Source organism: Taudactylus pleione, unplaced genomic scaffold (genome assembly GCF_031769625.1).
Source record: "Taudactylus pleione unplaced genomic scaffold, aTauple2 ptg000400l, whole genome shotgun sequence".
Classification (NCBI taxonomy): domain Eukaryota; kingdom Metazoa; phylum Chordata; class Amphibia; order Anura; family Myobatrachidae; genus Taudactylus; species Taudactylus pleione.
The window spans coordinates 685,461-698,211 of NW_028284802.1; the positions used below are offsets into that span (position 1 = coordinate 685,461).

At 49.3% G+C, this 12,751-nt stretch overlaps 1 protein-coding gene across 8 annotated transcripts in view; it reads right to left on the minus strand.

Annotated features, from left to right (window-relative positions):
• The window catches only part of SYNGAP1 (synaptic Ras GTPase activating protein 1), a 453,461-nt gene that overhangs the window by 366,124 nt on the left and 74,586 nt on the right, over positions 1-12,751 (minus strand). The gene's annotated exons all lie outside the window — the stretch shown is intronic.

The window sequence follows — 12,751 nt, forward strand, 5'->3', positions numbered from 1 at the left end:
TCTGGCCTCCCTGACTCCCACCTCTCTCCATAGTCCTCAATGCTGCTGCTCTGCTCATCTTCCTCTCCAATCATTCTACATCTGTATGCTCTCTCCTATAAGCCCCTACACTGGCTCCGCTACAGAACCCAATTCAAACTCCTCACACTCACTTACAAAGCCCTCACCCAATCCTCACCTATTGAAATCTCTGACCTAATTTCCCTTCACACTCCCTGCCGCCCACTTCGCTCCAATAATGAATGCCGCTTCTCCTCCCAATTGATTACTTCCTCCCACTCCCACGCTTTTGGCCGACTGCTCCCTACCACTGGAACTCTCTCCCTCTCCCTCTCCGACTCTCTACATAACTTCAAAACAGGCTCCCAAGAGCCATTTCTTTATTAAAGCCATCCAGCTCACATCCTAATCCACTGCTGCATGCTCACTGCCTCTCCCCTCTGTGTCTCCCCTACCACTTTAGACTGTAAGATCTCGTGAGCAGGGCCCTCTACCCTCATGTGCCATCATTTATACCATCATCTCCTTCCCTCTGCCCACAGCGGCACCTATCCCTTGGGTTCCGCCTCCCTGCTGCTTATTTGAGTATTACAACTGCTGCTGCTGCAATGCTTATAAACCTTGGCCATGTTCTGCAATGTTTTGTGCTGTAAGTAACAGCTTTCTTGCTTTGTCATACTGTTTCTGTTTATGTACTCTGTAATGCTCTGCAGATCACTTGTGGCGCCGTATAAATAAAGAATAATAGCAATAATAATAATAATAATAGCAATGCAGGCAGAGGAGAATGTGCAGCTTATGCTGCCGGGACCCCCCCATTGAGGAAATAGGATTAAACGTGCAACACTCCCGTTCCACACTTCACTGGATCTACAGTATATGCAAGTGGCACAAATGGCCACTTGTGCATAGAAGGTTTTCTCAACTTGGATCTCCCTGACAGAACATGTTGCAGGATTTCTTCCTCAGACACGAGTAAATTGTTCTGCTAGACATGGCCAGTACACATCCGACATCTGCTTACAGAGAGAAATCCTTAAAGCATGACCTGTTAGTGATACCCGAGGACCAGAGTTCATGCCCCCTTCCTCTGTGATGTCACTAATTCCCAGGGGACTGATAGTATGAAAGCTCATGAATCACTTGCTCACTCCATCAATTGGGTGTCTAGGGGACAGGTAGATGTTTGATGACCCTGGTTATATAATAGATACCACCCTAACCACAGGCTATCTATAGATACCACCATCTATCACCTTATTGTGAACATGGAACAATGCGGTGTAACATGGGACCATGCACTAACCTGTGTGTGTCAATGGGTCACTTGTTATGTCTTTCAGGTGATTTTCACACAGGAAAATACATTTATATGATCACATAACCAATTGCAGGTACCACATTAACAAGTACAAATCATACCCATGGACTAATAGACAGCCTGAATCTATTATGGCACAGAGGAGGATCCCAGGAGCAGTGATAGATTTAATTAAGGGGTGGCACAAAGTATAAGCAGGATTATAGACATGCGTGTCCCTATCACGGATCACGTTAGCGTGTGCACCAATGGATGAGAATAGGCGTAGATGCCAGGTGCTGCGCCTTCAGTTAGTATAGTGGGTGTATGCCGTCCTTTGCCTCTGTCACCAATATAAATGCCATGCTCTGCACATCTCTGACCTCCGCACTCACGACCCCAAAGCTCCAACCTCCCTAAATGATGTTACACCGGCACTTACTCTGACGACTTCCCCTTAGCCTTGTTCTATTACACCCATGCTCCGCCGCTCCTTACCCCCTTACACCCCCTGTCACTGACACTGCTGCTGCCACCTCCTAAATGTCTGCCCGTCTCAATTATTGTCCCTGTGTGCCCTGCGCATCCTGTAGGAACAGCGCAGGAAGGGTTAATGCCGCTGGCTTTCTGCTCTGCCTCTAATTGGTGGAGCAGATCGGAACTTTCGGCTGACGGGTTAATTACAATAATTATCCTGTACAAGTAAAAGCAGCGACTGTGACTATAGACCCATACTGCTTTCCCATCTCCCTCCCTCACCCACTCCATCTATTAGTTACCTACTCTCTCCCCACTGCAGAACCCCACTCTCTCCCCTTCCCCCTTGTACCCAGGGCTGCCCAACCGATTTCTAACAGCCCTCATGCTAATCCCTCTTTTATATCTCCCTTGTCCTTACTATTATTCCTTCACTCCATCTCTAATCTCCGTTTCACACTGTCTTCTATTCATTCATTCATTCAGAACATCAGCAGCTCTATTACACCACTGCCTCTCGCCCTCTCCACCACCATGTACATCCTTTTCTCTTCCTTTACCTCTGTTTAACCCATCCCTCCATCTGTGCTCCCTATAACTTCCCACCCCAGTCTCTGTCTCTCTCCCACTCTATCCCTCTAATGCTCCTAGTTCCTTGCAGGAACAATGACAGGACAGGATCTGGGAGAGCAGCTTGCAATCCTCCCACATACCCCTGTCCATCAGCTGCCTTATATGCAGCTCCTGCCTTGGGAGGGGAGAGAGAGGCTTATACTGCCTTATAACCTCAACCTCCCTATAAATGCCAGGCCCCCTAACTTCACACCCTTTACGTCAGACCCTAAAGAACATTTGAAAGATGAAGGGTAAAATGATAATATATAGGTAAATGTTATCGAAATCCAAAGGTCAAAATAAATATAATTTAGAGTGGTAATGTAGGATATAGGGGCAGAGGGGGCATACGGTTATGTAATAAGAGGTCATACAGTAAAAATAAGAAAAAAGGAAGATATTTATATACAGCACAGAAAAGCAAAGCAGCGCTACATAAGGGCAGATGGAGGAGTGCAGGCCGGGATTATGTAGGAGAAGAGGAGGAAGGAAAAATAATTTCACACTGATTTACAGGGAGGAGGAGTAACAAATTATACAGAGGTTTAAATAGATTTATGAGGACATAAGTTCTGAATTTAAATGGCGGTGCCATAGATCAGTCGTTGCCAACCCAGTCCTCGAGGACCCCTGAAACAGTTCACGTGTTCCAGACCACCCAGCTGGTGCACACGTGTAGTCACTATGATCTGTTACATTTACAGTAGGTGTATTAGGGAGGTGCTGTGGATCATTAGGTCGAGAGAGGGTTAGTAGGAGTGGTCATAAGAAGGTTCTATAGAGCATTAGGAGAAGGCAACTACAGTAGATGATATAAAGAGAGGCGCTATATATCATTAGGGAAAGTAGAGTGAGTAGGAGTGGTTATAGGATATGCGAAAGATCATTAGAAGTGGTAGGGTCAGAAAAAAAGGTCATAGGGCGGTGATATAGATCATTAGAAGGTGGTAGGGTCAGAAAAAAGGTCATAGGGAGGTGATATAGATCTTTAGGAGGAGGTATGGTCAGAAGAAAGGTCATAGGGAGGTGATATAGATCATTAGGAAAAGTAGAGTCAGTAGGAGTGATTATAGGGTGGTGCTATAGATCATTAGAAGAAGGTAGGGTCAGAAGAAATGTCATAGGGAGGTGATATAGATCATTAGGAGGAAGTAGAGTCAGAAAAAAGGTCATAGAGAGGTGATATAGATCATTAGGGAAAGTAGAGTCAGTAGGAGTGGTTATAGGGTGGTGCTATAGATCATTAGAAGAAGGTAGGGTCAGAAGAAATGTCATAGGGAGGTGATATAGATCATTAGGAGGAAGTAGAGTCAGAAAAAAGGTCATAGAGAGGTGATATAGATCATTAGGGAAAGTAGAGTCAGTAGGAGTGGTTATAGGGTGGTGCTATAGATCATTAGAAGAAGGTGAGGTCAGAAGAAATGTCATAGGGAGGTGATATAGATCATTAGGAGGAAGTAGGGTCAGTAGGAGGGGTTATAGGATGGTGCTATAGATTATATGGGGAAATGGAGTCAGTAGGAGGGGTTATAGAGAGGTATGATGATGGATCATTAGATGGAGGTTGGGTCAGTAGGCGTTGTTATAGGTAAGTGCTATATCATTAAGTGGAGATAGGGTCAGTAGGAGTGGTTATAAAATAAGTGTTATATCATTAGTTGGAGGTAAGATCAGTAGGAGAAGTTATAGGTAAGTGCTATATCATTAGGTGGAGGTAAGGTCAGTAGGAGAGGTTATAGGTAAGTGTTATGTTATTAGGTGGAGTAAAGGTCAGTAGAAGAGGTTATAGGTAAGTGTTATATTATTAGATGGAGGTAATGTCAGTAGTAGTGATTATAATTAAGTGCTATAGAACATTAGGTGGAGGTAGGGTCAGTAGGAGAGGTTAGAGGTACATGCTATTGATCATTAGGCAAAGGTAGGGTTAGTAGAAGTGGTTATAGGGAGCTTCTGTGGATCATTAGGTGGAGATAGTATTAGTAGGAGAGGTTATAAGTAAGTGCTATATCATAAGGTGGAGGTAAGGTCAGTAGGAGTGGTTATAGGTAAGTTAGCGTTCCCGCTAGACTGTTTTAGCGGGGCGCTGCGCCCTGCCCTCCTTCTGGAGGGCAAAAAGCACCCTGCCCTCACCGCGCAGTGCACCGCTAAGACAGCCTGCGGGTGCAGTCTTCACCCGCGGGTCGCAGTGTCCCGCAGGTGGGGAAATGTGCGGTGACCTGGTCACCGCTGGTGAATAGACACTGGGCGCATGCGCCCGGCATCTATTCTACCTGTCAGCAGCGCTTGGGGGCTGCCCGGCGAGTCCGCAAGTGCCGGGCACGCCCCCAAGAGTGACGAAAAGGTGACGCGTCTTATAGACACTCACCCTTTTCAATGGCCACGCCCCCTTTTCGGGTGCGCCCTGCCTGCCGCCGGAGCTTGAGTGAACACTAGGTAAGTGTTATATCATTAGATGGAGGTAGGGTCAGTAGGAGAGGTTATAGGTAAGTGCTATATCACTAGGAGGAGGCAAGGTCAGTAGGAGTGGTTATAGGTAAGTGCTATATCATTAGGTGCAGGTAGGGTCAGTAGGAGAGGTTATAGGGAAGTGCTATATCATTAGGTGGAGGTAAGGTCAGTAGGAGAGGTTATAGGTAAGTGCTATATCATTAGATGGAGGTAAGGTCAGTAGGAGTGGTTATAGGTAAGTGCTATATCAGGTGGAGGTAAGGTCAGTAGGAGAGGTTATAGGTAAGTGCTATATCATTAGGTGGAGGTAAGGTCAGTAGGAGAGGTTATAGGTAAGTGCTATATCATTAGATGGAGGTAGGGTCAGTAGGAGAAGTTAGAGGTACATGCTATTGATCATTAGGCAAAGGTAGGGTTAGTAGAAGTGGTTATAGGGAACTTCTGTTGATCATTAGGTGGAGGTAGTATTAGTGGAAGAGGTTATAAGTAAGTGATATATTACAAGGTGGAGGTAAGGTTTGTAGGAGAGGCTATAGTGTTATATCATTACATGGCGTGAGGGTTAGTAGTAGTGGTTGTAGCAGGGGCGTTTTAAGAGAGGAGGGGGGCCATGTGCAGCCTACGTTTAGGCCCCCTTCTCTCTGACTGCGGCTCAGCGGCACTGAGCACTGTAGATTCTGGATTTATAGCAGAATCTACAGCGCACGTGCCTGTCTCCGGGAAAATGGTGCCCGCGCCTACTTTCCCGGGGACATCTTTACTGCGCATGCGCAGATCACTGGGAAAATGGCTGCTGCCATTTTCCCAGTGAGTACTTGCTGCTCTAAAGCGCTGGTCCGGCACTGCGAAGCAGCACTTCGGGAATCGGTGGAGAGGTAAGTATAAATACCTATAGGTGCAGGGTGTACCCTTGGACTCGGGGGCCCGTGTGCCCCGCACACCCTGCACCCATTATAGATACGTCCCTGCGTTGTAGGGAGCTTCTGTGGGTCATTAGGTAAAGGTAGGGTCGGTTGATGAGGTTAAAGTGAAGGTGTCTATAGATTATTAGGAGAAAAGTTATAATAAAACAAGAGATATGGTAAGAACTTACCTTTGTTAACTGTTTCTACGAGGTCCATAGGGTCCACAGGGTTGACCTTGGGGTATAGCTGTATCTAGATCCACAGGCACCATGCAGTTAAAGCTTTAGCTCCCAGGATGCACTGGGCCCATCCTCCACTATACCCCGCCCCCGAGCCACAGGCACCTCAGTTGGTAAGTAGCCAAGGCCGAAAAAAGGAAAAACAGACAAAAGGAAGACTGGAACACACAAGAACCATACTCACAGAAAGGGAGACGGAAAACCGGTGACCAGCCACACAGCCCATATGAAGCCAGGTGCGTCAGAGCGGGCACCCTGTGGACCCTATGGACTTCATAGAAACAGAGATAACAAAGGTAAGTTCTTACCATATCTCTTGTTTCTACTTCAGGGTCCATAGGGAGTGCACAGGGTTGATCTTGGGGATGTCCCAAAGCAGTCCAATTAAGGGCGGGGGCGCTCCTGTGTTGAAAGTAGAATCAGGCGCCCAAAGGAAGCATCCTGAGAGGCGAAGGTGTCAAAGGCAAAGAACCTTAGAAAGGTCTGGATGGAAGACCACGTGGCCACCTTACACAGCTGAACAGCCGAGGCGCCACGGCTAGCAGCCCACGAGGGGCCCATAGACCGAGTAGAATGAGATTTAACAGAGGCTGGAACAGGCAAGCCCTCCTCAGTATAAGCCTCAGAAATAGCCAAACGAAGCCATCTAGCTACAGTTTGTTTGTTGGCCAGCCAACCCCTCTTGTGAAAACCAAAGAGGACTAACAAGGAATCCGACTTCTGAACAGAACTAGTCCGGTCCACATAAATTCTGAGAGCACCGACCACATCCAAGGAAGCCTCACCAGCCAAAAGGTCAGGTGACTGAAAGGCCGGCACAACACAATCTTGATTAATGTGAAACTTATAAACCACTTTAGGCAAACAACCAGGGCAAGTGCGAAGCACTGTCCTGTCCTGGTGAAAAATCAGAAAGGGAGGACGACAGGAAAGCACCACCAATTCCGAAACCCTCCTAGCCGAAGCAAAGGCCAGGAGAAAAAGAGTCTTAGTAGTCAACCACTTGAACTCCACAGACTCAAGGGGTGCAAATGGAGGCCCCTAGAGGGCCCGAAGAACCACTGCCTAATCCCAAGGAGCCACTGGGTGCACAAAGGGAGGCTGAATCCTGAGAGCACCCTGGAAAAAGATGCGAACATCTGGTAAAGGAGCAATCCAACGCCAAAACCACACAGACAGTGCAGAGACATGAACCTTCAGAGAAGACAGGTGTAAGCCAAGGTCCAAACTAGACTGAAGGAGCGCCAAAATCCTAGAAACACAAAATACTTGGGGATCGTAATGTCTCGAGGCACACCATTGAAAATAAGAATGCCACACGCTGTGGTAAATCCTGGCAGAGGCAGGCTTACGCGCCCGAAGCCTCGTGCCAATCACTGAGCCAGAAAAAATCCTTGGACCTTAAGATGGATGTCTCAAGAGCCGTCAAAGACAGACGACCCAGGTCCAGATGAAGGCAGGGGACCCTGAGACAACAGGTCCGGACGTTGAGGCAGAAGGAATGAAGTGTCGATGGAGAGATTCCGAAGATCTGAGTACCAAGAACATCTGGGCCACCAGCATAAGCTTGCCGCCGTCCTGCTTGAATTTCCAAAGAACCCCAGGGAGAAGGGATATCGGAATGAAGAGATACGCCAATAGGAAGGTCCACCTGACCGCCAGAGCATCCACCAGACTTGCTTGTGCGTCTCTTGTCCTGGACCCGTACACGGGCAACTTGTTATTGTGATGGGAGACCATGATGTCCACCTCCGGCAGGTCCCACTTTTCCACAAGGAGCTGAAACACCTCTTGATGAAGAGATCATTCCCTGGGATGCACGTTGTGACGGCTGAGGAAGTCTACCTCCCAATTGAAGACTCCTGGAATGAACACTGCCGAGATGGCTGGAAGATGGCACTCCGCCTAAGACAGGATGCGTGACACCTCTGTCATCGCTGCCCGACTGCGAGTGCCCCCTTGATGGTTGATGTACGCCACCGTGGTGGCGTTGTCGGACTGAACATGCACAGCTCTTCCGTGAAGAACGTGACTTGACAACTGGAAGGTCTGATACACGGCCCGAATTTCCTGAATGTCGATCGGAAGAATTGCTTCTTCCGCTGTCCAACTGCCCTGAAGTGAGAGTGAACCTGTCACTGCACCCCACCCCGGAGACTGGCATCCGTTGTCAGGAGAGCCCAGCCCAGGATTCAAAAGGGGTGACCGTTGGTGAAATGAGATGTCTGATACCAGCATCTGAGTCTTGATCTGGTGTGGCAACCCGTTCCATTTGGATAGAATCAGCCGCTGCAGAGACCTGGAATGGAACTCGGCATATTCCACCATGCCGAATGTCGACAAAATGGACCCCAGTACCTTCATTGCCGAGTGAACAGACACTCTGCAACTGTTCAGACAACTATGCACCCACAGTTGCAGGGAGGAGATCTTTTTTGGAATCAGAAAGATCCTCTGCTGCCGAGAATCTAGAAGGGCTCCCAAATGGGCCATCCTTTGTGAGGGAATTAGGGAGGATTTCTTCCAATTTATTAGCCACCCGCGCGCTTGCAGACAAGCGATCGTCAGGTGTAGATGTTGTAGAAGTACCTCCAGAGAACCTGCCAGCAACAGGAGGTAATCGAGATAAAGAAGAAACCGTATACCCTTGCTCCAAAGATGGGCAGCCATGACTGCCATTATCTTGGTGAATACCCTTGGGGCCATGGAGAGGCCAAAGGGTAGAGCCTGAAACTGGAAGTGGTTCTGCCGTATAGCAAACCGCAGATACCGCTGGTGTGATGGCGCTATGGGAACATGAAGGTATGCATCCTGAATGTCCACGGAAACCATGTAGTCCCCAGGGTCCATAGCCAGAAAGATGGAACGCAAAGTTTCCATCCTGAATTTGGGCACTCTGAGGAACTTGTTCAAAGACTTCAGGTTGAGACCCATTGAGCTTTGAACCAGAAACAGAGTAGAGTAGTAACCTACCCCGCGTTGAGAAGGCGGGACTGGAATAACAACCCCTGCTCTAAGCAAAGACTCTATGGCCTCCTGAATCTGCAGGGCCTTGGCTTCGCTTGAAGAAGGACCAGTGCAGAAAAACTGGTGGGGAGGCCTGTGACAAAAGGAGAGGACGTACCCCCAAGAGACCACTTCTCGTACCCAGGTATCCGTGGTGGTGTTGTACCAGCACTGGGCGAACAGAAGAAGTCCGCCTCCCACTCTGGGATCCCCCAGAGGGAGGCCTGTCCCATTAGGCAGAGGGTTGATCCACCAGCTTGTAAGGAGGGCGTCAAGCACCCCAAGCTTGCTTCTTAGGTTTAGAGGCTGCCTTAGTGGCCGCTTGCCTGGGGAAGGACTGACCCTTGGACTTTCCTTGAACACGAAAGTAGCGAAATGCAGAGGTCCTAGCCTTGGAAGGCGCAGTAGCTGAAGGCAGAAAAGCAGACTTAGACTTTGCCAGGTTGTCTACAATTTTGTCCAAATCAGGACCAAACAATAACTCCACAGTAAAGGGCAAGGCCTCCAGGCCTTTCTTGGAATCAGCATCCACCCTTCAAGAACGTAACCACAAAGGGCGGCGGGCAGACACAGCTGCGGCCGAGACTCTGGAGGTTAGCAGACTGGCATCCAAAGCCGCTTCGTCAATATAGGTAGCGGCATCTCTCATCTGTCCCACCAGAGCATTCTGGACCTCAGGAGCTTCCTCAGTAAGGATGTCCTCAAGTACATTGGCCCAGCTATCAATGGCCTTAGCTACCCAGTAGATAGCCATAGACGGATGGGCCACAGCCCTCAAGAGTGAATAAATTGATTTTAAGCAAGTTTCCACTTTCCTGTCCGTAGAAACCTTTAGGGAGGAGATGAAGGGTAAGGGCAGCGTAGCACTTTTGATTAAGCGAGTAACATGAGAATCCACAGCAGGCGGGGATCCCCACTTCTTGCAATGCCCTGCAGGAAACGGGTAGCTAGACGTCAAACGTTTCTGCGGCTGGAACCTCTTACTAGGCGACTGCCAGGCCTCCGCCATGTGGTCAGTCAACTGGTCAGCGAGAGGAAAAACAGTTACCATCACTTTGGTCTGTTTGAAATTTGGCAATTTGGAATTAGGGGTCGGGGCATCATCCTCTATGTCAAGGATGGATCGCACTGCCCGTACCAATGCTGTCACCTTAATAGAAGACTTAGTTACCTCCTCCCGGACAGGAGAATCCGAGTCAGAGTCCTCAGGCAATTCCCCGTCATCTGAGGACGCATCAGAGTCTGACAGTTGCGTAGACTGGGATGACACAATAGGGCGTTTAGATGCCCTATGGGGCTTGTCACTCTTCAGCATAGATTGAAAAGCTGAAGAAGAAGCTGCTAAACTCTGGACTGAACTAGAATATGCCATTCCCCAGGGTAGCGGCCCCCCCTGTGAGAGTCCCTGAAAAGGGACGTCTGACTGTGGCGCCCCCTGAGGAGGCTGCACATATAGCGGCACCCCTGGATAGGCATTAACAGCTTGAGGCCCAGGGGAAGATTGCAATAATTGCGGGATACCCTGCGACGGGAGAGTAGCAGTTTGGGGTAACCCCATTTGGGGTGCTGGGACCGCCAGGCGATCCGCTATGGAGGCCAGCACCTGGAAAAACACAGCCCAAGGAGGGTCCTGTCCCATAGTTGGGGGGTTGGAGGGCCCAGGCAACTGAAATCACCTCATACACAGCCCATCCTGTGATATATCCTCCTTAATTACTCCCGCAGCGTCTGCAGGAGAACAAAGTGGGAGCAGCGGAGCGCTCTACTTCCTTGTCAGACATAATATAAATATATATACAGATATATAAATATAAATATTTGGGAAGCACAAAGGCGGACCACTGGAAAATCCCACAAGCGTGCAACACACCGGTCCACATATATGGCACCGTGTAGCAAGCAGCTCTTTTGTGACAGACCTCACAAATACTTGAATTTATATATGTGAGATCAGAGAGAAGCCCCTCCCCCACACACCTATCAGGGCTGTAGGAGAAGGAAAGGGGTAGGTATAGACTGACAGTATTAAGGAAATAAAGCACAGACAGTCAGCACTAGCAAAAGTCACATACCATGCAGAAAGTAATACTCACTGCACCGTTACCCCTACAATCAACCTGCCCAGATTCAGTGTCTGGGAGGGCAATAGTGCTGTGTACACTGACCTGTAGCAGGGGAGAGGTACACAGGGGGGTCGGCCCACAAGCTGTCTGAGCGATTTACGCTGCCCCCAGTAGAAAAAGATGGCCGCCGGAGACCTCAGAGGAGGAGTGGTCACAGGAGGATGCAGCTCAGCGACGCTGGACCCGAGCAGAAAAGCGCGCTGAGCTGAGGGGAGGAGCCGCTAGACAGGGAAGGCTCTCTCCCCTGGCTAGCATTTAACCCCCGGGACGCTGGTTCCCGCTGCCGGCAAATTACTTCCTGGTGGCCTAGTGGACACGCGGGGTATTCCTCCTGAGAGGGGGAGCCCATCGCCACCGCTAGCGCCTCCGGTCTGTCCCCAGAGACTGGAGGCAAACTGCATGTACTCGTGTACACCCGCGTTTTGCCTGATCACGGCAATCCGGCTGCAGCCTTGGGATTCCCCCAGAGCCGGGCTAGTACAGATTCTGGAGTCCCGCCGTGATCCCCAGATCTGTAATGGCGTCGCAGCACCGGCAGGGTGTGGAGCGGCAGTTTGGACGTCCAATGGACAGTCCGACGCTGCCGCTCTAAAGAGTAGTAATAATATAAAAAATTTGAAAACTCATAAAATAAAATAAGCTTAGGGGTTGCTAATCAGCCCTCCTGCGCTAACGGTGACCCGACTCCGGCCGAAACACAGTAACACTAATGACAGCTCTCGGCTTGAGCTATCATTAGTGCTGGGCGGCCAGCCAATCAGCGGCGGCCGCTCATTGGCTAGGACCCACGTGGGCTTAGCCAATGAGTGGCTCCTCCACGTGGGTTCCAGCCAATGAGTGGCAGCCGCTGTCGTTAGCGTTACTGTAACAATATGCTGCAGCGTCTTGTTACAGTGTGTCCGGTGCCCTATTTGGATTACTGCAGAGAACATCGTGGTACAAAAGGTGAGTATTGGATCTTTTTTTACATGTACTTCCATTGGATACTTTACGTTGAGAAGGGGACTTGAACATCTGGAAGATGGTGAGTATGTGAGTGTGTATGGATGTAATAAAACTTTATTTTCACGGTGTGTGTGTGTTTTTTTTTTTTACACATTTCGTTACAGGTGAACTACAGGTACCAGTGGCCCCTTAATGCCCCGCATGCTGGTACTTGTGTTCTCCAAGTACCAGCATGCGGGAGAGGCTTAATGGGACCTGCAGTTCTACTGTAAAGACAATGTTGTTAATTATATTTTTAACACTACACCTACACTATCAATCCACCACCCACCGCCCAGGGGTGGCGGGGATAGCCCCGGGCTATCAGCCTAGGCCAGGGGTGCCCTGGAGAGGGGGTCCCCTTTATTGGAGGTCAGGGCTGATGCTGCGGCTGGGGGGCCCGGTGAATGGGCTCCCCTGGTTGTGGCATCAGCCCCCTACTAGAAAAGGTCCAGTGCTGGTTTTAATTATAGAGGTACCCCTACGCAAATTTTTTACCCCTATAATTAATACCGGGACTGGCCCTGCAGTCTTGTGCTGATACCTAATTTACGGTGGAACCCTACTTGTTTTGTTCCCCGTAATTTTAGGTACCAGGACAGGCTGGTAAGTCAGGGGCTGGTTAATCTTTTGGCGGGGGACCTCACGTAATTT